The 25,791-nt window shown below is 40.6% G+C and overlaps 1 protein-coding gene across 1 annotated transcript in view; it reads right to left on the reverse strand.

The window, feature by feature from the left end:
- Positions 1 to 24,582, reverse strand: part of ZNF366 (zinc finger protein 366) — a 66,443-nt gene extending 41,861 nt beyond the window's left edge. Inside the window, exon 1 of the mRNA XM_081286004.1 lies at positions 24,430 to 24,582. The gene's annotated coding sequence lies outside the window, so the exon portion shown is untranslated. The remainder of the gene's footprint in view (positions 1 to 24,429) is intronic.
- Positions 24,583 to 25,791: the final 1,209 nt, after the last annotated feature.

A 25,791-nucleotide genomic window follows, 5' to 3' on the forward strand; every position in this document is an offset into this window, starting at 1 on the left:
AATCTTTGTTGAGTCTCTCTCACTTTCTCTGATTAGATTCTCCAGAAATAGAATTAGGGAGGGAAAGTATTTGAGGTTTTTTTTTAGGTCTTAATACATACTGCTAAATCATTTTCCAGAAAGGTCAACTTAATTTATACTCAAGTGACTCATTTCTTTAAATGTGTTTATTTTTCTTTCTATGATTCCTTTCATCTTCCACCTGAGATTAAAAGTAAGCCCTTAAACTTGACCCAACATTGTAAGAGGAATAAAAAAAATTTTTTTAAAAACCCCGAAACTCAAGGTTTAATGGGAGAATCATTTCAAGATGTTGTGATAATTTACACTGAAATAATTCTCAACTCTTTTTTTTTTAATTTTTTTATTGGTTGTTCAAAACATTACATAGTTCTTGATATGTCATATTTCACACTTTGATTCAAGTGGGTTATGAACTCCAATTTTTACCCCATATACAGATTGCAGAGTCACATCAGTTACACTTCCACTGATTTACATATTGCCATACTAGTGTCTGTTGTATTCTGCTGCCTTTCCTATCCTCTACTATCAACTCTTTTAAAAACTTCCATACCCATGTTTACATTTAGATCCCACGAATACTCTGAAGACGAAAAGGCTTAATTGAGAATTAATCACGGAGTGTGAGAAGCAAGAGGAAGAACTTCTGATACCATCTTGTTCAGATTTAAAGAATGTTTCCCTTTGACAGAGGCACAGGGAGGATGTAAGATATTTAAGTCCTAGAGCCCAAGTGTCTGAACTCTCAGCTGGATGACCTTTCCTCTAGCTGTCCCTGTCACGCTTTGTATCATTCCCAGTTTCCTTCTCCCCTGTGCTGACTCATCAAGCCACTGGGAAGTACACCATTAGACTTCTCCCTCTGTTGCAGAGATAAAGAGAATAACTGTAAATCTGGATTCAGACTGTCAATCAGAGACAGAACAATCTTGAGATGAGTCTTTGATCATGATGTAGATGATGACCCAGAAAAGATCCCCGAGAGCCTGTGGGTGAAAACGAGTCCAGGAAGCCCAGAGAGTCAGATCTGAACTTGTGGTGAACTTCATAGACCAGAGGGGTCAAGGGAAATTCAGTAAGAATAAGCATGGAGCTCCAGCCTTGATGTATTTCTGTACCCGACTACAATGATCACGAGGACTACCAAACTCTGGCCTTGCTGTGACACAGGAGAAATCTTTCCTCCAGATAATTCTCACCTACTCATCTGATATGGGAAGCCTAGGTAAATTCTTTGAACAGGCAGGGGGAATTGTCAAGGCAGACTGTCTCTGCTCCTTCCACCCCAAAGGACCTGATAGCCCACATTGCAGGTTATCATCTGGCCAACGACAGGATTGCAAAGCATATCACTTAGAAATTGAAACAGCACTTTGCTTATGTTCCACAGTCAATCAACGGTCCACCTTGAACTCTAGTCAACTGTTACCTTGTTTTCCCTGGGGGTTCAAATTTCTTTTATTTAGAAACATCACAGTAGCATTTATTATTTTTTTTCTGTGTAATTTTAAATTCTGAGAAACCATTTCTTAAAATGCCTGACATTTAAGAAAATCTGGCACTGTATTGCTACCACTGAAGCCAAGTATCCCATGTGTAGAAAGTAGCACAGTTTAGCGTGCAAGTGTGCCAAATTTTCCTTAAAATTAACATTTGTGCCGTATGTTGGTACCCTAAACTCAATACTCCTTTGGCTGTTGAAAATGCAAAAGGAAAACATTCTCAGACTGAGTCCTGTTCTTTCCTTGTAGACACTGTTTTAAAGACATTAGCCAGAGTTGTCCTTTGGAGGTAAAAATAAGTGCCTGCTCTTTAATTCTAGGTGAGAAATCAAGCATCCCAATGTCTTTGGTAAGAATTGGAAGGGAGGGGCTAGGGCTGTAGCTCAGTGACAGAGCACTTGCCTTGCACGTGTGAGGCACTGGGTTCGATTCTCAGCACCACATAAAAATAAGCAAATAAAATAAAGGCAACTACCACTAAAAAAAAAAAGAAAAGAAAAAAAGAATGAAAGCAACAATTTGGAGGTAGAGTCCATTCTCCTCATCTAATAGGACTTTTAAGAGAACAAGGTGGACAGGAAGAGGGGAGAAATTCAGACAATGCCCAGGCAACCCAGGGCGACAAGTGGCCTATACATGACCCTCTTGTGGGTCCCAGATGCTGGGCTGCCTAGCCTTTGAAGTCACAATCCCTCTGAGTTTCTTCCTCAGAGAGTTCCCCCCACCTCTCTCTGCACCATGCTGTCTCCAAAACACAAGAAGGAAGTAGCATTCTTTACGTTTGTGGGTAAAGTATCTGCACTTTTTGGTATCTGCAACATGCTTTGGCCAAATCAATGACATTTTTTTGCCAAGCTCTCTGGGCACCTGTGTGGCTCTGGTGGAGTCTGGGGGCTCTCCTTGAATGGCAACAAACTCTCATTTATGAATATTAATGTAAATGGTACCAAAGGGATGGATGAGGGGGAAAAGTCACTGAAACCACCAGAGACATTTAAGCTACGATGGGAATTATGTGGCTGGGCTTCATTCTACTGCAGTATTAAATAAGAAGGGAGTTTTCATCTGCACTATGAAGTATACACAGTATTTAAGGGTAGCTTTTCAAATCCAGAAGTAGAATCCAAGTAAGTCTGAAGATGATGATGATGACAACGATGGGTATCAGGGACTGAACCCAGGGTCACTTAACCACTGAGCAACATCCCTAGGCCTTTTTTATACTTTATTTAGAGACAGAGTCTTGCTGAGTTGTTTAGGGCCTTACTAAGTTGCTGAGGCTGGCTTTGAACTCCCAATCCTCAGCCTCCCTAGATGCTAGGATTACAGGTGTGTGTCACTGCACCTGGCTAGATTCTTCTTCCTTTTTTAATGTTTTATTATAGAAAATTCAACCTGTGAAAGTAGAATAATATAATTGAACACCCATGTCGCAACCCAATTCCAATCCATGACCATCTCATTTCATCCCTACCTACCCACTCCCAATTTTAATGATTTGGAGGCAGATACACAACAGCATATTGTTTCATCTGTAAATAGAGTTGTCCCTCTGCATTCCTAGGGGACTGGTTCCAGGACCTCCCCAGCTATCAAAATCTGGGTGCTCAAGTACCTCATATGAAGTGGGATAGTATTTGCATAAAACCCACATATATCCTTCTGTACACACCAAATCATCTCTAGGTTACTTATAATACCTAACACAATGTAAATGCTATGTAAATGCTTGTTATACTGTATTGTTTAGGGAATAATGACAAGAAAAAAAATCTGCACACGTTCACCATAAATGTGATTTTAAACAGAATTATTTTTCAATCTGAGGTTGGATGACTTTGTGGATGCATAACCTGCAGCTATGGATTTCAGGAGGCATATCTTAAACCTAAGAACTTCTGAAAACTTAGCCATAATACTATAGCATACCAAAAAAAACAAAACAAAACAAAACAAAACCAATGGACTCATTTAGCATTTGAATGTCTAGTCAGTATTCAAATTTCCCTAAAAATATCCACCTTTTTTTTTTCCTTTGGAATGAAACTCACTCTGGGAGTTGTTAGTTTAGTATTGAACTAGCCAGTTACCTATACTTCCAATATCATAGAAGATCTAGGAGCAATCTGCAGATCTAAAGGTCACTTCAGGAGCCATGACAAGATGAAGAGAAGGGCAAGAAAGGCATTTGAACTTTCTAAAGTTAACCTAGAATCAACCATTGACAGGACTGAAGAGGTGAGCATACACTACCCAGCCCACCAGACTTCCTTGTGGTAAACTGAGGCATGCAGTGGTGGACATGTCCTCAAAGTCACACAGCTGATAAACAGAAAGGATTCCCTTTTAAGATGTAAGAGGCACTATTTAAGGCCTTCCTTATTTTTCAAATCCACTGTTTTGCATGTAGATTTCAGGTTTGTGTGGCCACTTGAGGGTATAGAGCTGGGCTGCCCGGTTCTGTCCTCACTAGCCATGCGTGGCTTTTGAGCACATCAGATGTGGCTCATCTGAAATGAGACGTGCTAAGCATATAGATTACACACTGAATTTTTAAAAAGTACTTAAAGGGAGAAAAAGGAAAGTACCTCATGAATAATTATTCTGTTGATTGCAGGCTGAAATCATATTTTTGGATTATTGGGTGAAATAAAAATTGATTATTCAGATTAATTTCATCTGTTGCTTTTTACTTTTTTAATGTAGCTGCTAGAAAATATACACTTACCTTTGCAGCTTGCATTGGATCATGCTTTTTGTATAGAATAGCACTGATCTAGAGATTGCTTTTCTGTGCAGTACTCTATCAACTTATTTTGTAACCAGGCCATGGGGCTGGAGAGGGCTGAGGGAGGTCATCTCTCCCACCTGTCTCTTTCAACTAAGAATGTACACCAAACCATCCTGTCATACATCTTTATTTTTTGAAAATTTGCAGAAAAATTAATTTTCTCATTTTTTGGGGGGGTGGTACTGGGGATTAAACTCAGGGGCACTTGCCCACTGAGCCACATTCCCAACATTATTTTGTATTTTATTTAGAGACAGGGTCTCACTGAGTTGCTTAGTGACTCACTTTTGCTGAGGCTGACTTTAAATTCACAATCCTCCTTCCTCGGCCTCCTGAGCCCCTGGGATTATGGGCATGCACCACTGTGCCCAGCTGAAAAATAAATTTTCCAACTTCCCCTGTGGTTGATCCAATACAAGTAGATGGGTTTTACAAGTAAGAAAGTTTACATCCATTTTACAATGAGTCAAACAAGGTACTAGGAATTATTCTTGAACTCCCCCTTCTATCAGTCCTCAATCCCAAACTAAGTTCTTCTTCATGAATACCCTTCAAATCTCTGCATCGATCCTCATCATGATGGCCACCGGTTCCCTGGCCTCCCCTGAGCTCCTGCAATTGCTTTACAAATGATCTCTCAACTCATCTTCACTCCATACCCTTGACTCATTCTTCCCACAGCAGCCACAGTGAGCTTGTCAACAGGAGGTGTGACCTCGCCATTCATGCCCCTGCTTGAAGGATTCTAGGAGCTTCTCACTGACCTGAGTGCAAGAATCCAAAGATGGCCTCCAGTCTCTTCCTGCTCTCATTCCCATCCTTTTCCCACCCCTATTCTTCAAGGGGTCTGAGTTTCCCTCCTCTCAGTTCCTCTCTCACACACACTGTGCCCCCTTTCCTTCAGAACCGTGGTGCATTTATGTCACCTGTAACACTATTGCTCTCCTTCTGCCTCACTTTGCTGGGCCCATGGGTATGTATTCAGATGCCAACTCAAGGGTCCCTTCAGCAGAACCTCCTGACCAGGAAAGAGACACCAATTTGTACACTTGTCACATCTCAGATGATCATTTAATTATTTATTTGGGTGATCATTCACTTAATGTCTGACTCTGTGAATAGACGGTAGGCTACACAAGGGCAGGGGTCTTGTTAGTTCAGGGTCACTGTTGTGCCTGATATGTAAGGGACTCTCAGTTAGCAGGAGGGAATAAAGGAAGAATTAGAAGATGCCTTCCTGCTGTGGCTGTGACTCTTTTTCCTTGGTCACCCACTAAGTGGAGAGGGGACACCCCTCACCATGATTCCTCCACAGCTCGTTAGTATACTTCTAGACAGACCACACAAGAGCCCCTTTATATGAATTAACACATTTCATGGGCTCCATTTTTTGTGTCCACTCACAGTCCAACCACTCCATGGCCCCTACTCTGGTCAAGCCATAGTAGCTTTTGCAGGATTACTGCAAGAGCCTCCTCAGTCTTCCCCTCACTTCCACCCTCGGGGTCCCTTTAGCCCACTCGACACAGTAGTGGAGGCTGATTCTACTAAAATGAAAGTCAGATCATGTCATTCCCCTGCTCAAAGCTCTCCAGCAATTTTCCATCTATTTCAGAAGAAAATCCAAAGTCCATACAGTGGCCTACAAGGCTCTTCTGGTGTCATTTACCTCACACTCTTTCCCTGGCTTAGTCCACTCAACCTTGCTGGCCTCTGGTGGTTTCTTGTACTTACCAAGCATTCTCCCACCTCAGGCCCTTTGGACTTGCTGTTCTTTCTGCCTGGGCAGTTCTTCCTCCAGATGCTTACATGGTTCACTCTTCAGCTTCCCTCAAAGTTTTGTGCAATATCACCTTTTCAGTAAGGCAACTCTAACCTTGCCCTCCAAACCTTCCCTATTTTCTCCCTTCCCTTCTTTATTTTTTCTCTGTGCCTTCCTGTATCCTATACCACTCATTTTACTCATTTTTCCCTCCACTAGAAAATAAGTTTCATGAGGGCAGGGATATTTGTCTTTTGTTTCCTACTGTATCCCTACTACCTAAAACAGTGCCTGGCAAGAGGTGGTCGCCTGATCAATACCTGTTGAATGAGAAACTGAGGCTCAGCCTATATGCTTGAGAAATAGGCCAACTGGTAGCCAGCTGTCCAGCTTTCACGGGCAGAACCGGCCTGTGTCATCTGTGAGACCCACTTGCTTTACCTGGCAGCTACTTGGGAAGTAGTTTGGTTCCAGAGAGCGTTTAACAGGGCTCCTGCCAACATCCTCCCCACCTCCCTTTCCTCTTCCCTACCACATACAAATACATCGCACAACTCTCTCCTCTTCCAAGGACACAACTCAGGCTATTTCTAAAATTGAGATTCTGATCTAAAACAGTAGCAGCAGCCAGCACAGAGTGCATCTCCATGTGTACAGGAAAAGACAAGGTACCTCTGAGCAATTTATTGGCCTTATGTCTCTCCATTCCAGTAAATGAGGCCTTCTTTAGCTCAGGAATCTCTCTCTGAACCAAGCCGATGCCTTAATGGTGCATTCCATTTGGTGCATACCTCCTGCCTTGTTTCCTTGTTCTTTTATTTTTCCATTTTCCATATATAAAACCACTGGATCCCTTCTGTCCTGAAACTGGATAACCAGCTCTATTAAATGTTGATGGCTAGTTAAGGCACATATGATACTATGATACTACTGGAGAGTTTCCTTCCTAAATAGGCATTCTATTTAATAATTCATAATACTTAAATTGCACTCTCCACTTTCAAAGATTTTTGCAAACTTTACATTTCATTAGGCTGAGCAGCACTTGAGTTATGCACTGGACACCAGCAAGGTTAAACAGTTTGCCTCAAGCTATAGCTTGCTTTGTTTCCCACCAAGTACTTTGTCTTTTTTAATGTATAAAGGCAGTATAATGAATTAAAATGTAGTTCTTTAGCAACTGTGTTAATCAGTAAATTAATTCCAAGTTATTTCCATGTGCTTTTTTTAAGGGCACATTTGGGGTTCTCCTTGACTGTACTTGCCTTTCTTTGTCTCCTGATATCATTTCATGGTCCTCTTCTCCTTCCTCTCCTCCCCCCTTTCTCCTCCCCACCTTTATCCTGCCCTAGCTCCTGGGGTACTTTAGCCACCAAGGGAAACACACCATGGATTGCCAATATGACAGCAACTCTTATCCCTCATATCAATAATATGATAAGCATATGTTAAAGGATAAGAAAGGTTTAAGGTCATGTTTCTAGAGATGATAGAAACCATAGAACAAGCTGAAATATCTCCTGGGATATCCATTTTATTTAGTTTTGAATACCAACAAAATTTTTAATTCAAACAAACGTTGAGTACATTATGGAACAGAAAGCAAAACACCAGGACACATTAAAGTCAAATCCCACCTGTAGCAGACCTCTTCAGACCTTTCTTCTTCAGATTTTTCTTTTCCATTAAGGGTACTTGAAATAGAAAAGTCTGAGAAGAACTGACTTAACAAGCCATGTCCTCTGAGCTCCAGGGAGATGAAATACTGGGATTGATTTTCTAAGGGCTAATGGAACCAGTCTTGTTATCTTATTGTTCCTTTGAGCAAGGATTTTCTTTTTTCCCCCTGGAGATTGTTTTTGCTGAAAGTAATAGAAGAAATGTGGGGCATCCTTTCTCCTGGATCTTGAACATCCACCAGTTAGCAGCCTTACTGAACTGAGGAGAGAATGGCCCTTCTCTTCTTATTTAACAAATAAAAGTAATATGAAAGGAAATCGATGACACTCGAGAATAGGATTTGAGAAAGGAATCTGGAAGGTGTTCAGCAATAAAATTTCTGTTACTTGATAATTTCACACTAAATGTGTTGAAGCCCTTAAAAGAGAACTGAAATGGGCAAATAAAATAATGACTGAGCCACAGTAATTTTGATGTAGCTTTAACCAGTCCACTGCCTGGGGCACTTGCATAACCCCTCAAGCCCTAGCAGTAGCATTCAGAGAGGTGGGTAGACACCATGTGCAGCGTGCTGTGGAAAGCACCCACCGTGGGAGAGCAAAAAGCTCAGAAGACCACATGACAAAACCAGGCTTCAAAATACAGCTCCACCACTGCTCAGTGGTTTCAGTTTCCTCATCTATAAAAAAGAATAATAACACTTTACTCATCAAATATTCTGGTTCTCTTCCTGGGCACGTGGTTGGAATGGATTTTCTTATCCCTTTTTTAAGTGGGTATGGCTGTATGACTTGCTTTAGCCAATAAAGTGTAAGTATGAGTGACATTTTATTTTGTAATTTTGAGAAATAGTCCATGATTTCATATCATATTCGTTTCTTCTAACATAGCAATCTGAAATGTCTCAGATAATAGCTGTTTGGTTAAGATGACCAAGGTCAAAGCCACACAAAGCCTCATTTGATCAATGTGATGGATATGTAATGAACTGAGAAATAAATCCTCTCTCTCTTCTCTCTCTGTGGAGATTTAGGGCCTGTTTGTTATTGAAACATAGCATAGTCTATCCTGACTAACACACTACTTCATGGGTCTGGAGGAAGATTAAAATGAGCTCCCTAATATGAAATATGTATGGTACATGGCAATTGCTAAATAAATGTTAGTCCTTTACTCCCTTACCAAATTCCTCTGTTTCCAGATCCTTCCCAAGTCACAGGCAATGCAGCTTTTCAGAGAGATGTTTTCAATTTGAGAAGAATGAAAATGAACTTTAAGACCTTTTAAAGTATTCCCTAGCATCCTTTAATAAAGTGGGAGAGCCCCTGAGTGGGGCAGAGTTGGGAATTCCCAGGACAGGAAGAGAATCTTCTCTCCAAATTTACAAAAGGGAAAGGAGATAAGGGTCTTCTCAAGGGAATCAGTCAGAAAGTAAAACTAATGAACTCAAAAGTTTCCAGTCACAAGAATGCTCTGTGTGGCCACAGCATGCTTCGGTCACCAAGATCCAATCCAGGAACCCGGCAGGGACCCGGTGCTGACTCTCCTCTGCTGGGTCATCTGTCCTGGTTGGAGCTGGAGTCCTTGGTCTGCTTAGTGCCTGTGTGCCGGACGTCCCAGCAAGGATGACGAAGACAGTCAGACCTCCAGCTTTAGCTCTTTCCTCACTGCTCCTTACAAGGGGAAGCCAACAGGGCCACTGAGGCTGCTTTGGCCAAGTCACTTAGAGTTAATCACTTAACAACTTAGTCATTTAGGCCATGGACCTAATAGCTTTTTAGAGCATTTAATCTCCTTTGGAGAAAAATGTTCCCACCTAAAATGACTCTCAAAAGTCAGGTCTCTAAGTTATACTCAAAGGATAGATCTAACTGATCAATTCACAAGGCATTCATTAGTACTGTGGGTTTCCAAATGGTTGAAAACTTTGAGAGGAGGGAAAGAGAAATGGAACAGAGATGAGAGACAGCTAAATAAGGCTTCTACCTTTGAAGGTGGTTCCAGAAATTAGAGGCAAGAACAATGCTCCTGTAGAAGAGGAGAGGAGACATGCAGAAACATGGAAAGGTGAAAAAAGAGAACAATAGTTCAAAAGATCTGTAGGAAGAATCTGTGGAGGGCTGAGAACCGAGCTGGACATGGAGGGACATGGTGAGAAGAAAGTCACAGCCCTGACCTTCTCAGGGCGGGCGAATGGTCTGGCTATTTTGTGGGGGTTAATTTTTTTGTTGTTCTGGACTGTGGTGTGCAGAATGTGACATGCCTGCCCACCACCAGCCACTAGATGCCAAAAGTACCCCCAGCAATTGTGATAATCACAAAGCTCCCTGTCTATTTCCAAGTGCCGCCAGGGAGAACTGGACTGTCCCCCAGTTGAGAACTGGCCTTGAGTATAACAGCTGCTTTACATAACGGAAACTTTGAGAGACATACAGGACCCCACTGGAGATTGGAGGAACCAAAGAGCAGCCCACCCCAAGACCACGTTCCTTGCTATCTACATCTTGCCCTGACCTGTGGACTCATATTCCAAAGAGGCAAGACCAGGTCTAAGGCACCACGGAGCTCAAAAGAGAAGAGCAAGAAGCTATAAGGGGTGGGAATTGAGAAAGAATCCTCAGACATTCCATTCCTTGATTGCAAACTTGTTGGCCTAGTTAACAGAGACCTCATAGATCTGTCCCGTCATGGAAGGGCTTAGATGGCTAAAAGTTATTGTTTCAGAATTCATGTTATCTAACTCTCTCAGGGATGTAGCGCAATTCAAAGCTCTCTTCCTCATTTGTGGATTGCATGCGATTCTTGAAAGGAAGAGAAAGGATCATGAAAGAAAAGGAAACCAGCATTTATTAAGTACCTAGTGTGGCCAGGTGAAGTTCTAAGTATGTTCAAGTGTGTTATATCACAGAGTTTGAGAGATGTAGAAGGAGCAGAAACTTAAAAAGTTGGGCAGCATTCAGTTTGGATTCTATCTCTTTCCAGCTATTGGCAAGTTACTTAATCTCTGAGCTTCGGTCTCCTCATACGTAAAAATGGAGGTTGAAAAAATAATAACCTATCTTACAGGGTTATTATGATATAAAGTAAGAAATGTGAAGTACCTGGTACCAAACCAAACAAAAACTCTTGATAAATTGTAATTATACTAGTATTTAATCTTCCTAATGACCCTGGTAAGATATTCTCAGGGTTATACCGAGGAAGGAGGAAGACCAGAGACAAGATTGGGACTGAAGATATGTAGAAATAGCAAGCCAAATCAATAATTCTCCTTCCATCTTTCTTGTTCTTTTACTCCAGGTCCCTTCACCTGACTTTTTGAGGGAGGATCCAGAAGTTTCTTTTGGACTTGGAAATGGGCCTGAGAGACCCCAGCCCTATTCTTTACTGGCCAAAATCATTGGGGTGGTAAGGGAAGGGGAATTTCTAAGTAAAACATTATGGACAGGGACAAATCAGAGAATATGCAGAGGAGTATGGCCTATGGCCAAGAGACTAAAGCCCCACCTTGTTGAGATGGCTGAAGTCACCTGGTATGTTCAGAGGGAGGCCTGATAGAGGCTTGGGGGCTTGATGGCTTATGTTTAAGTATTTCAAAGAGTTGACACTTAGATCACCTGGGTTCATTCCATGTGATCCCAGTGAGCAGAAACAGGGCCAGTGGATGGAGATGACCGGGAAATATATTCCTCACTATTCCATAGGAACTTTAATTTTTCTGGAAACTTCTGGAAGGCTCAGACTGGATCTTATCAACTTTAGTGTCTGAGGTAGCAGCACAGAACCTCCCCACATGGGCTGCCAACGAGCAGTAGCTGCCACTATTATTTCTGCTGGTCTCAGAAAAAGCAATCAGTTCTGAGAAGCAGATGATTTCTTCATTGGCCTATTTGCCTTAAGAAATAACTATGTCACAGGTATTTTGTTTTTTTGTAGGAAATAGATTTCGATATTATTATTAATAGAAAATATTATAATTCATTATGAGACAACTACTGCACATATGCATTATTCAAAATTGTAATAGATAATCCAAAATAAAATTTACTGTAAAACAAAAAACAAATAAACAAACAAACAAGAATTATGTCAGTCTGTGCTAAAACTCAGGGCATCCCACCTTTCAAAGTCTAGCAATAGGTTCTTTTCTCTTACATGCAAAACCTCGAGTCTCATGGCATTCCATTAATATGTACCATTTTTATTTTTATTGGATCCATTTAAAAACAAATTTAATTAATCATTTAAGAAGTCTCACTTGCAAACACCAAAAGACCAAAAATAACTGTTTCTATTAGACTAGAAGGCTGTTGATGTAACAAATCTAAATGTCCACGGGATGAGCTAGAAGTGAAATTTTAAACTGGCTTAAATTTTAAGTTGCTATGAAAGGTCATTCTAACTTCCTTTGACCCTCTGATAACTGTGGTCCTCAGCATTTTGGTTTGTAGCAAGAGAGCATTGCTTCTCTCCTTCAGGGGCCAATGGGCTTGTTTCCTCTTATGGTTGGTAATGAGGAATGAAGCCTGGACCTCACATTGGCTCTAAGGCCAAATCTTCCTGTTGGTCCCTAAATGCATGTTTCAATGCATCTAACACGCACAAGTGATAGACTTGGAAAATCTGCTGGGCCAAAGACCCAGAAATATCATTATTCCTCTAACTTGCAATCACCTAGGCAAATACCCCCAATATAGTATCTGCATAAAACCCACTGTCCTAACTGCCTGTGACCAAGGATATGCAAATGAATTGCATTGCTAGATGGCCCTTTATTCCTCCTTCACATGTTCTCTTATCAATTCAATCCCAAAATGTTTATTGAGCATCGCCTATGCATCAAAAACAGTGGCAAGAACAGCATGATTTGCTGAGTATTTTCTATGCAACAAGAAGGTGTTGAAGACATTGCATTGTGTGACTGTCACAGCACCCTGTGAGGTAGGTGCTATTCTTTTTTTTTTTTTATTGTTGGTTGTTCAAAACATTACATAGTTCTTAATATACCATATTTCACAGATTGATTCAAGTGGGTAGGTGCTATTCTTTGCCACATTTTGTCAACGAGGAAACAAGAACACAAACAGGTTAAGCAAACTGCTCAAGGTCATATACATAATAAAGGAAGAAACCAGGAGTTTTTTTACAGTTATCAGATGAAGGAAGAAATTAACAACAATGATAAATATTTCCATACACTTCACAGACTTTATCATATCCCCCTAAAATTTGTTAGTGAAATCCAACTTTTGTCCCAGAAGTGTATCCCAAACTTCTCAGCACAAAATTTTGAAAAAGAAACTCATTTTGCAAATCCCTAATAAGTTAGAAAAAATACAAAAAAAATCAAAGCTATTTTGAATTTAGTAACATCTTTAATTTCTAGTTAATTAACCATCCAAGACATAACCAAATTTGAAAAACAGAGGTACATATCCCTCTAAAATTTTATTTGGTCAGTTTTCCAATAGGAGGCGTTGACATCTACATACAAACTCTTTGTGGTAACTCCATATTCCCCCAAAGATCCAAGCAGCTGTGTGACTGACTTCTGCTGGTGTGCCCTTTCTGAACCTCTGTTTTCTCATCTCTAAAGTGAACATAATAAGGGTTGTTGTTTTCAGATTACAGGATTTAAAAATCAGAAGTATCCTTAGTGGTCAACTGATCCCTTCATTTTTCAGGTGAGAAAACAGGCTCAGGCATTTGCCCATGGTCATAGCACTGGTATATTTGAAAATCTCTCTCTCTCTCTCTCTCTCTCTCTCTCTCTCTCTCTCTCTCTCTCTCTCATTGGGAACACAAAAAGGATAGGCAGTTAAGTTTTCCCCTTATACTCATGCCTTCCATCCATCTCATCCCCCCAGCTAAAGAAAGATTCTATTGGCAAGCCTATTGTATCCTTCCAGAGACGTTCTATACATAGCAAATAGACTTTTGGAAAATGATAGCATTTCATACAATGGAAGCATCTTATTTTTTTCAGTACTGAACTATACAGGTTGGTGATTGCTCCATTCTCAGAACATATAGAGCTGCCTTATTCTTCACACCCCCATGTTATGAATTAATTTACATAATACAGAATTCAAGTACTTTAAAATATGCAGTATGATGAGTTCTAGAAAATTTATATAGTTGTTCAACCATCACTCAAATCTAATTTTGGAATATCTTTTTTTTAGGTATTCAAACTTTTGCTTCTTTTTAATTTGTTTGTCTTATTATTAGCAAATTTAAATAATTATTTAAATAGTCTATAAGCTAATCTTTACCAAATAAATATATGGAATATATTTCCTCCTAATTTGTGGCTTGTCTTTCCATTTTTATAATGTTAACTTTACTTGAGGAGCAAAAGATTTTAAGTTTGATGAAGTCTACTTTATCAATTTCTTCATTTGTTACTTGTGCATTTCATGTTTTAACTAAGAGCTATTTGCCTAATCTCCTATGTTTCCTTTTAGAAATTTGATAGTTTTATCTAATTCTTCTATGTAGGGCTATGATCTACTTCAAGTTCATATGTGTGTATAGTGTGAGATAAGAGTTTACTTTTTCTTTTTCATATAGATTTGAGTTGTTCTAGTATCATTCATTGAAAAGACTATCCATATCTCTTTGCATTACCTTCACCTTTAATCAATCAATCATATATCTTGGAATCCATTTATATTCTCTTCCCTCCTTTTTAAGGATTGACTAATATTCCATTGTACAAATGTACTGTACTTAATTTAGCCCGTCTAGTACTCAGAAAATTGTGCTAATATCTCTTTTTTTCTGTTTTAAATAATGCTATGGCAAATATATTGCAGTGTGGGTATGTCTTTTCGCATCTCCTAAGTGTATTTGTAGGATAAATTCTACTCAATGTTACATTTTGATAGACATTTACAAATTGGCCTCTGTAGAAGTTTTCCTAAATTTCAATTACACCAGAAATATCTAAGAGTACTCTCCAGAATCCCAGAAGCATTTGTGCTCAGAAAGGTTTTTTTAACTTTTCTTTTCTTTTTCTTTCTTTCTTTTTTTTTTTTTTTGTACCAGGGATCTTAACCACTGAGCCACATCCCCAGCCCTTTTTTACATTTTATTTAGAAATAGGGTCTTGCAGAATTGCCTGGGGCCTCACTAAGTTGCTGAGGCTGGCTTTGAATATGCTATCCTCCTGCCTCAGACTTCTGACCTGCTGGGATTACAGGCTGTGCCACTGTGCCTGGCAAAATGTTTCATCTTTGCTAGTCAAGCAGGTAAAATTTGGCAATCTCAGAGTTTTAGTTTGCATTTTATTACTACAAATGAGGATGAGTATCTTCTATTTTTCACGTTTAAAAGCCAGCTATGTTCCATTTTGTGTGAAATCTGTGTTTCGGGTCACTTTCCTGTGTTTCTGTTTACATTAGGCTTTTTGTGATGCACTTTCAAAAATGTTTTCCCTCCTTTTTTGTCTTGATCTTATTCACTGAGTTAGACCTGAAGGAGTTTTTATTTTAATGTATGATAAATGCTAAGACTTTCAAGTAAAACTAGCAAAGACCTTCCCTACTCTGAGATTCAAAAAACAAATCTCTCAGTTTTTCTAGTATTTTTATGCCGTCATTTTTTAAAAGAATTTTTAGTGCAATTTGGGATCACAGTAAGTTTGCATTTCTAACATTTTAAGGCTTTGACCTATGTGGAATTTATTTTAGGAAATAAAGTAGCAATATGTTTGTTTTTTTCCTAAATAGCTACTTAGTTGTCCCAACATTATTAATTATACAATTTGACTTCCCCTCTGATATCCAATGCTATTTTTATCATACACTAAATTCCCATCTGCATTTGGGTTCGCTGATTGACCATCTATTCATGTGTCAGTGAGCACACTTCAACTTTTATTCTCTGACTCCAGGTTTAGCTCTTTCTCTTGCATTGCTTACATTCTCAAAATGACACACAGGAAGTGGAAGAAGAACTTTATGAATTACTTGCAATAGTACTTAAGACTTTTCTTATCTTCTTCCTGATGCCACTAGCTAACAAAAACCAAACTCTTTGTAACATCATTTTCAAAAATATACTAAGACAGTAAATGTATTTGGAAGTATAGGGAACTGAGGATCAGATACTACATTCTTGCTCCAAATGAACAATTTAGGGCTCATTCCTTAGTTCTTAATATTCCATAAGATTCAATAATTTGAGGTAAACTATGTGTTTATATGTATATGTGTAAAGCAATTGAGGCATGTACATAAGAGATAGCTCTTTATTAAGCAAAACACCACCCCCCATAAGAAACCTATATTGGTTCAAGAGCAAATATATTTGGCACTTTATGTCCAAAACTGGGGTGGGATTTGCTCATCATTAAATATCCTTCCCAACTGCATGTATTAAAGATGTGATGTCAAAATACCTCTCCTAGGACACTCAGAAGGGGCACCAAGGAGCCAGTGTAAGTCAGGTTAAATAGTGGGATATGTCTGAGCAGATGGAGGGGTAAAGACACACAGAAATGGGATTGCCTTCTTCAAAAAGATTGACTGTACCTTCTTTCCCTAAAACTAGGCTCTCTGCTTCTTCTCCAACATCCCTGTTCAGATCCAGGTTGCAGCCAGGAGACAAGTCCCTGGAGACCTGGACCCCACCAGAGATGAGGGATTATGCTGTGACATCAGTGGTGTGCCTGGAGAGCTGTTGGAGGAGAATTCCATGTTCCTGCTGCATTGCTGGGTGTCATAAAGATGGTGCACAGAGCAGTCCCTCTGTGCCCAGCTCCCTGCAGAGCTAGGTAAGAGGTGAGATTCTGGATAGACCTGTTAGTAACCTCTTTGCACTTGTGTGTGTTCCTCATCCTACGAAGTCGGGTTCTAACATCTCAGGACCTCATCCTGATGGATGAAGTATAGTGCTCCTTAGCACTGCAAAGTGCTCTGTGTCTACATTGCTTAGGATAATGCTGGAAGACCTCTTCTGGTGCTTGTTGTGTGAACTGAGGAAGTTCTGTGGGAGCTGGGGGTGAGGGGAAGGAGGCTCCACTCTGCTATAGGGAGGAAACTGTCTGAAGGAGAAGACGGGCCAGTGAGAGACAGCACAGTGGGCCCTGGAGTGGCAGCTGTGCCACAGAGCAGCCTTGAAACCCTGAAGTCTCTCTGCACTTCCCGTGGAAGGAGGCCAGAGTGAAGGGGGGAGAAGTCACCATCTCCATCCAGGCAGAGGCCCTGTTTCTTCCCGGCTGCAGCACCAGAAGCTATTCCGGTCCTCTCCCTTGCTCCCTTCCTGCCCTGTTTCCTCTCCCCACCCCTCCAACAATAGTCCCCTCTTGATTTCTGTTCCAAGAGAGAACGGTGAGTCCCCAGAGCAAAGGAAACTCTAAGGATTCTTTCCGCAGAGTTTTCTAAGTGGGAAGAGTGAGGTGAGCGTACTGGCATCTCCTCCTTGGCTGGGATGCTGGAGGACAGGGTCCCTCTCCCTTCCCACAACCCCAGAAGCACGGCAGGATTTCTTGCCCCCATTCTGGAACATTCAAGGACGAAGCTGGCCGGGTACCCATTCTTCCTGGAAAACTACAATGCGCTCTCTCCCACACTCTCTAATTATGTTTTTATGTGTGCTTTTTTTTTTTTCAAGCTGCTGAAAAAAGCTGAACTCTTTTTAGGGTAATTCTCCCAAATACACATCACTGCCCTCCCTGGAGATTTCCCTACCCTGAGCCAGTGCCTTGGGTAATGGGCAGAGCCTTGGTTCCCATCCAGACTCCTTCATCTAGGGAAGGGTCTAGGAATCCTCCCCAGGTGACTTTGGTGACCCATGCTCTGAATAGGCTTGAAAATCAAAACTCTGACCTTACCCGAGAGTGGGACCTTTTGGAAAGGAGTTAACTTGCTGGGTGATACCACAATCAGCATGCTCAATGCTGCTTGGAAGGGAAAGGAAAAGAGCCCTCTTTCAGTAATGCCACTATCTAACAGAGAGTTCCGCCATCTTGGTCATGGTCAATACTAACAAATGGCTTTGTAACTCTGGAACAAGGACACACATTCCAAGATCAATGTGCATTCAACAGATCGAAACCTTCAAGTCAGTGCTACTCACACTTGACCATGCAACTGAGTCATTGGGAGGTCTTGTTAAAAATGCAGTTTCTGATTCAGTAGGTCTCAGGTAGAGCCTGCAGATCTGCCTTTTTAAAAAATTTGTAGGTGAGGTCACACTGCTGGTCCCTGGACAATATTTGAAGGGTACTGTGTGAGAGGATATTTAACTTTTAAACAATGATGAGCTACCGTTAACCTTTCCTCCTTCATGCAAAATCTGAAAAGCACAACATTGATTTAGTGAAGCAAGCAAATCACTTCCTCTAGATTATTTGTCTAAAAAAAAGATGTTTTTGCCTTTCTCTAAGATAGGAAGAATAAAGCACCTACTTCTTAGAATGGGAGGGTTCAGTGAAATGATGCATCTTTGGAGGCCCCAAACCTGGTAATGACTCCTCCCCAAGGGGTCTTTGGTGCTGGAGCTGCTGTTAGTTATATTAATTAGTACTTGGTATCAGTGGCCACATAGAATGAGGTTAAAATGGGGTCATATGTATCAGGGAGATGGGTGAATGGTACAGAATTGACTTTGTGTCTCCTGTACTCAACACTAAAGAGACAGGCTTCATCAATATAAATAGAGAAAGCTTTTTCAGTTACTACTCTAAATTACAGAACCCTTGGACCCCAATGGTGTTAAATGTAACAGTATCATCCAAAATTGTTAGCATCATCCCAATTTGTTATTAAACCTTTCTATTTACCACTTTATTTTTTTAAAGAGAGAGTGAGAGAGAGGGAGACAGAGAGAGAGAGAGAGAATTTTAATATTTATTTATTTTTTCTTAGTTCTCAGCAGACACAACATCTTTGTTTGTATGTGGTGCTGAGGATCGAACCCGGGCTGCACGCACGCCAGGCGAGCGCGCTACCACTTGAGCCACATCCCCAGCCCTCTATTTACCACTTTAAATTTGCCAAATAAATGTAAAACTGCCTCAATCCAGTATTTTGGCTATCTTCATTGCCTTTAATTACATAAAAGAAAATAGTATTGTCCTCAATGAGGATATCACATTTCTGTCCCAAAACTTACCCCATGGTGTTTTGCAAACTCATCCCTAGTGACATCCCTTTAACTTGGATTTACAGCTTTGCCCACAGTAAACCAGAGTGCTGCGCATTCTCAAGGCTGAATGCTGGCTCACAGCTCTTTTAGTCAAGGAAAGACAAATGATCATTTTCTCTGACCAAAAACAATTTGCTAACCAGTCATCTGCCTAGAAAACACATGGAAATAAAATGCAACTAACAGTCTTTCAGTGTACCTATCTGATAAATGTTTATCTCCCATGAATGGGGGTGGCAAGGGTCCTTGCCAGGATGAGTTTATTTTTAATAGACTCGTAGCAGCTGCATGCACAAAATTATAGAACAAACCCATATGATTTCAGTCAATTCAGGTTAGGCATACATCTGTCAAGCTGGCAGTTTGGCATTGTCCAGACCCCAAAAACATTTAACAAACTTTTTTTTTTTTTTTTACTAACTGCTTCATTTTGTATAATATAAAGATAGCACATGTCACTCAACAGTCCACTTAATTCATTCATTCATCTATTCAACAGATTTATTTTGCATCTAGTATATGCTATGAGCTATTCTGGGCCCTGCACATATAGCAGTGGACAGAACAAAGTTCCTGTCTTTGTGGTGCTTACTTTCTGCATATATGCCCACTTGATGAGGAGATAGTTTTATTCTTTTATCTAAATACTATTGTTTTATGTCAATGGATTTGGTATTTGAATAGGAACAAGAGTCATTTTTGAGGGGATATGTCAGTGTTGGTGGTCTCCATGCTCCTGTCAGATGGAGACTGTGTTCACTGTTACTCTGTTTCATTAACCATCCAGACATATGAGGGGAAAAATTAAGTAAGATCGGGAAAGGTAGATCAGGAACATCAGAACAACTTTTTTGATAAGCTACATATTTTTCTTATAATTAAAGCCAATTTAACATGACTATTGAGTGCTGATTTTTCAAAACCACTATCAATTCTTTGGCCTTTCCATATCACTATTAACTTAGGGAGAAGGATATAACTTCTAAGACAGGCTGAACACAGCACACATGATAAGATGTTTTAAAAAGCAAAACCTTACAAGATCAAATCTACTAGTGTTCTAAGAAAGAAAAGAGAATATATTTAATATTTGTGTTTTTCTTGATAAAGAAAGAATATATGTTCACTATATGTAAGATGTAAATAATAGGGAAATACATAAATTAGAATGCTGTTTATACAGAATTATAATATTCATAGTTCCAAATAACTGATTTTTTCATGGTCTATACAGTTGCCCCTTGGTGTGGATGAGGGATGAGTTCCAGGATTCCTACAGATACCCAAATCCATGGATCAGTATTTGCATATAACCTACACACACACACACACTCCCAGATACTTAAAATCACCTATAGATAATTTGTGATACCTAATAAAATGTAACTGTTTTGTAAATAGTTGTTAAACTATATTGTTTAGGGAATAATGGCAATTTAAAAAAAAAGCCTGTATGTCAGTAGAAAGGCATTTTTTCCCCAGTCTGTGGTTGATTAAATCCCTGGGGCCAAGGATATAGAGAAATAGAGAATTGATTATACACACTTATTGTATATTGATCAGTATCATCAGATTGCTTAACTGGCTGGGACATTTCTGATTCCATAATACTAAAAGCTTCTAGAATAACAATACCTTCAAATAATGCTACCTTCAAAACTAACTTCTAAAGAGAACATCTAGTGCGTAATATACATTTCATTTAAAAGCATGGCTCTCAAAACATCAATGTAGAGTTAGCATCTGTGCCATCCTGAAGAAGACAGAGCCAGAGAGCACCCTCAGGATATCAGCAGCAGAATCTGGTAGGTCTTGCAGGAGGAGTGTAAACAAGGCCCAGGTGAATTCTGCTACACACTCACACACAGGTCACTGATTGAGTCCCTCTCCAACACTGCACAGAGAAGAAAATGAAAGTCCAAGGAAATGAAGAAACCTGGCAAGTCACCATACAGTGAGAGGCAGAGGTGTGCTGAGAACAAGAGTGATAATCTGCTCTTTGATCTACTGCATCCAGCCGCATTAGAAGGTACCTTTTGTATAGTAGTGCAGAAGAAATCAGCTTCAATTTGTTCCCCTAAGGTGAGTGTTCAGACAAGTCCCTCTTGTATCTGAGCCTTTTATTCTAACACAAGAAACTCAAAGTTCTGGGCTGATGGTGGTAGATGTTCAGTCATTTTTGCTGTTGTGTGTTTTGCTTTTGAAAAGGGAAAGGAAATTTCAGACCTAAAAAGAGTATCATTATTATTTGATGAACTAACATGCATGTAGGTTTTGAAGTTCAGAGTGAGAAAAAAAAATTGCTGTTGGATCCAACACGCCCCCCTACACACACACACACACACACACACACACACACACCCATGTGACAGGGTGTCCTCTTGACTGGTGTGAAGGTGAGTAGGTTGCTGCTGGAATGTTTGAGGACAGGGAACTCCGAGTGTACTCAGCCCTGGGTTGGGGGAGAATGTGTCACTTCCAGGGCTTTTCTCTCTAGCTGAGTCATGGCACAGCCACCATGAAGTCCAAAATAAGTGTCTGCAGCCCTCTGCAGCCAGGGAAAAGGTCACCAACAACACAGAGCTTGGGAGCTTGGGGAAGTGGGTAAGAGGAGGCTGCCGTGTCATGTCTACTGCACATTCCTCTAAGTTGAAAACTTGGGTCCCAGAGCAAACGTTCCCTGCTCTGAGCTCCATCAGCTACAGCTGACCTACAGTGAGGCCAAAGCGGGTGCTTCTGCCAGAATCAGAGATGAATATCAACACGTTAAACCCCACCTTCTTTTATAAGAATTTGGAATCCAGAATGTGTCAATGTGTGCCCAACTGAATAGCTACAGGGAATTAGCTTTGTTCTGAAAGATGCTTGGCACAACATTGAACAAGAATAGTAATCCAGATTACAGAAGATTGAATTCTATTCCTTCTATTTGTAAAAATACAGGACTCTTCAATGTTAACAAATGGCTCTTGAAAAATCACAGCTAATATTAGTTGACTCTTAGTACTTCCCAAGCATTGTGTTAACTGCTTTATATTAATAATCATATTTAATCATCAGAACAACTCAGTTATGTTGATGCAGTTTTATGTTTGGGGATACTAAGACCCCACCTAAGGCTCATAATCAGTAAGTCACCAAGCTGGAATTCAACCCCAAATTTTCTTACAACAGAAACCAAAGTGCTTTTGATGTTCTGTTGGCTCTGATTTAAGTACCAGCACCCAGAGCTGCAGGACATATATGCTCACATGATTTAAACTATATATTGGGGATGGGGGTATAGATAAGTGGTAGGGTGTGTGCTGAGCATGCACTAGGCCCTGGGTTCAGTGCCCAGTACCTTGAGGAAAAAAAAAGTATGACAAATGATAACTAGCTATGTGGATACTTTAGGCAAAAATTAATTAACAAAATCTTGTGTGAGTCAAATTCTGCATCATTCCAAACTGGAATTTCCCTAATGATGCCACAAGAGAGCTTCTGATGACCCCAGAGAACAGTCATTCTGGAAGTTTCCAGAAATGCCAATTCACTCCTTGGAATTGAATAAGGTAGTTTGAGAGGTAGCGGCAGAGCCTAAACTAGTCAGTGGCTACTATCTTCAGGTAGCCAAACTTTCCACCATCACCCCTCCACACCCCGTATCTAATAAACATTCTCATGGCAATGACATTATGATGTTCACTGAAACATTGAATATCTATTTTTTCTCTTAAAGAAAATTGCATGTTCCCTGCTTGTTAGGCTCAAGTCACGGGCCAAGATGGAGCTTGCCATAATGAGTTCTTGGTAACATTATCCTTTCCCACCTTTGCCTTCCTTGTCTTTGGTCAGAGTGACTCTTCTTTTATTTATGTTGCATCCAACCCTTTTACTCCATAAGTAAAACCAGAGAGTGTCCTGTGCAGTTGTTTTAATTGGGTCCAACATTAAACATTATCAAGGAGAAATGAAACCGAAAGAAGCAAGTCAAGATCGCAGCCCTGAGTTTTCTTCTGGGATCACAGTGGCTGATAAATGATGCAAAATGCCCAAGATGACCAGCCCGGGCTACTTTTTGACCTGAAGACCCATGAGACAGGGGGTTGGGGTAGATGGCAAAGAGCTGGAAACCACCAGCGACTGCCATTAGAATCGCTTTGCATCCTCAAGCAGGCAAACACTAATCACACCTCTTTTATTAATGGTGATTCTAAGGAAAGTTCTTTGAAAATAGAAGAAAAAGGAGGTCTTACTAATGGAACCAAACCTACATAACAGACCAGGTCCATCATATTTTCTCATTAAGATGATGGCTCAGTTTCACATAAAGATTAATTACTCAATTGTGGGGAAAGTACAATCTGGCCAAATTAATTTTAAAATGAGAGTCCAGCTATTTTTATTATACTCTTCAGATCCTAGGAAATTTCTGCCAGTACATTTCATAGAAATTAATATTGTAAAATTTATGTATGGCTGTTGCCCCTTGCCCATTTAGCGCCTCTCTGAATTAAATTATTGATATCAGTAAACACACACAGTCTTTTGGAATGACCTTGCTGACCTATTTTTGACAGCATAATCTCGGCTCCCTCATGGCTTGCCATAATGAGTTCTTGGTAACATTATCCTTTCTGACGAATTTAATGGAAGCAAGTGAGTCTTTAGAAACTGGTCCTGTGCATAAGCTCCATTAGCTTTCTGTGTTCTATCTGGTGCTTGGAAAACCAGGCACCGAAGAATGTTTTTCAATCGCATCTATGGCTTAGCTTTTCACTCCTACTGACACAGCGATTAATCTTAATCATCCCATTCTAGACGCACACTGTTTTCCAAAACTAAAGCTACATGCCCCAAAATCTTTGCCTCCTTTTGTGTGGCAGATGACATCTTCCATCAACAGTGAATAATAATAAATTTACATTCAACCCACATGTGGCACCTGAACACCTAAGCCTCCCTCCAACTGCTGTTCCAAAGTGACATTCCCTTCTTATATTTCCCTTCTACTTCAGTGATGCAGAATAACAATCACAAATTAACAGTCCCCCCTTTTTTTTGGGGGGGGGGGTGTCGGGTGCTGAATGGAAAGAAAAGAACAAGAGGAGGGCAACTCAATCCAGACAATATGTAATAAAAACCCAGAGCGAACCACAGTTCTTAACAGACTCCCTGAGAAGGTTCCCAGGGCACAGCACTGAGGAGGAGTGAATTCTCCAGTAGGACACATCACACACTCCAGTGGCTCCTGGTTAACCTTGCCACATTATCTGTGCCAAAATTCAGATTTCACACACTGTCCTCCTTAACCCCAATGCAATTCTATTTCCAGTTCTGCCAGCCTCAGATCCGCAAAGCATGAGTATTCTATTAAAAAAAAAAGTATAAGCTCAAATTCTGGGTCATCTAGCAGTCGCACCCTGTGATTAAGGGCTACACCCAGGAAGGTATTTTCTGTGGAAGATGCCCAGGCCAGTCTCCATCCCAGGGACTTTGAAATGGAAGCAGAAAGGATTGTGTGGGTAACTTACCAGCTCCTGAGGTCAGAATGGCTGCAGCAGCCCCACCGCTTTACCTGGTCCCTGGCTCTGTCTCTCTCCCTCTCTCTCTCCCTCTTTCTCTTGTGTACAGATTGCAGGGAACTTAAAGAACTCGCAGGGACAGTGTTTCAAATGACTTAAGAAGAACAGGAACAATACTTCGTTCTCTTTTTCTCAGATGAGTACCTTCGGGAAGAAGGAAGGAAGGGAGGGGAGAGGGAGGAAGTCAACAACCCTTTGCTTTCCTGAAAAAAAATAAGGAAACAGAAGATAGACATCTCATTTTCTCTTAAACAAAATGTTGGAAGAGGCAAAAAAAAAAAAATCTTTGAAAGAAGGAATTCCTCAAATATGCTTTCTGCCCTGGGAGCTTTAAAGAGACGAAAACGCCTTAGTGGCCTGTCCTGTCCAAATAAATGGTGTTCCAGAAAGACAGGCTCTCCTGAGCTTGCAGCCTCTCATATCTGGTTTGCAGAACTGACACAGCCAAAAGGGAACAAATCCTGTCATGTCGACTCTGAGCAGGGGGGACTCCTGGTCCATTGTGCTAACGGAGACAAACCTGCAGCCTGGGAGACAGGACCTCGTGGCCATTCGGCCAGGACTTTTGGCTTTTCCTAGGCCCTTGGAAACACCAGCATTGCTGCAATTCCTCGGCTAACTCTAGATCCTTAGAGTTCTTCCAGGATCGAATAGCAGATTTATGCACTGGTCACTGAGCTTTATGCAATGGACCAAATCCAGCTTCCATCTTGCTGATGGACGAAAAAGGAAAAGAAGTCACTTACCACAGTGCTGCGGACATAGTTATCTCGGATCTGCTGTTTACATTGTCCTCTCCTTTACATTCCTAAGGCTTCTTGGATGTAATCACCTCTGGAAAACTGGAGGGCTATTTCTAATTTGTTTTCAAAACACTGCAAAGCAGTGTAGACCTTATATAAATTAGCCACCGTTTTTGAAAAAGGATGGAGAAACTGATTAGAAGGAGTAGAGGAAATGGAGGGAACATTCTTTAGCAAGGAAGGGACCTGTGAGTTCAGGGGACAGGCATCCTGTGTAGGGAGCATTTAGGATTAAGCTTGGTTTAAATTGCTCCAATTTGTATAGTGTGAACTTCATTCATCTGGTTATGACCATCATCACCACAAACAGGAACCAGCATGGACCTTTGTGGTAGCACAAGAAAAACCAGCCTTGAGCTGCTTCCTCATTTACTCAATTGTGAAAAAATGGGGTGGAGAGTTACACCTGATGGCAGAGGACACTTATATGAGCTGGGGGAGAGGACGGTTCTGATTCAGTGTCCATGTGAGGCTCTTATTGGGTACCAGGGTCTGTAAGATTACATAT

Source organism: Spermophilus citellus (genome assembly GCF_964194105.1).
Source record: "Spermophilus citellus genome assembly, chromosome: 1".
In the NCBI taxonomy this organism is placed as follows: Eukaryota; Metazoa; Chordata; class Mammalia; order Rodentia; family Sciuridae; genus Spermophilus; species Spermophilus citellus.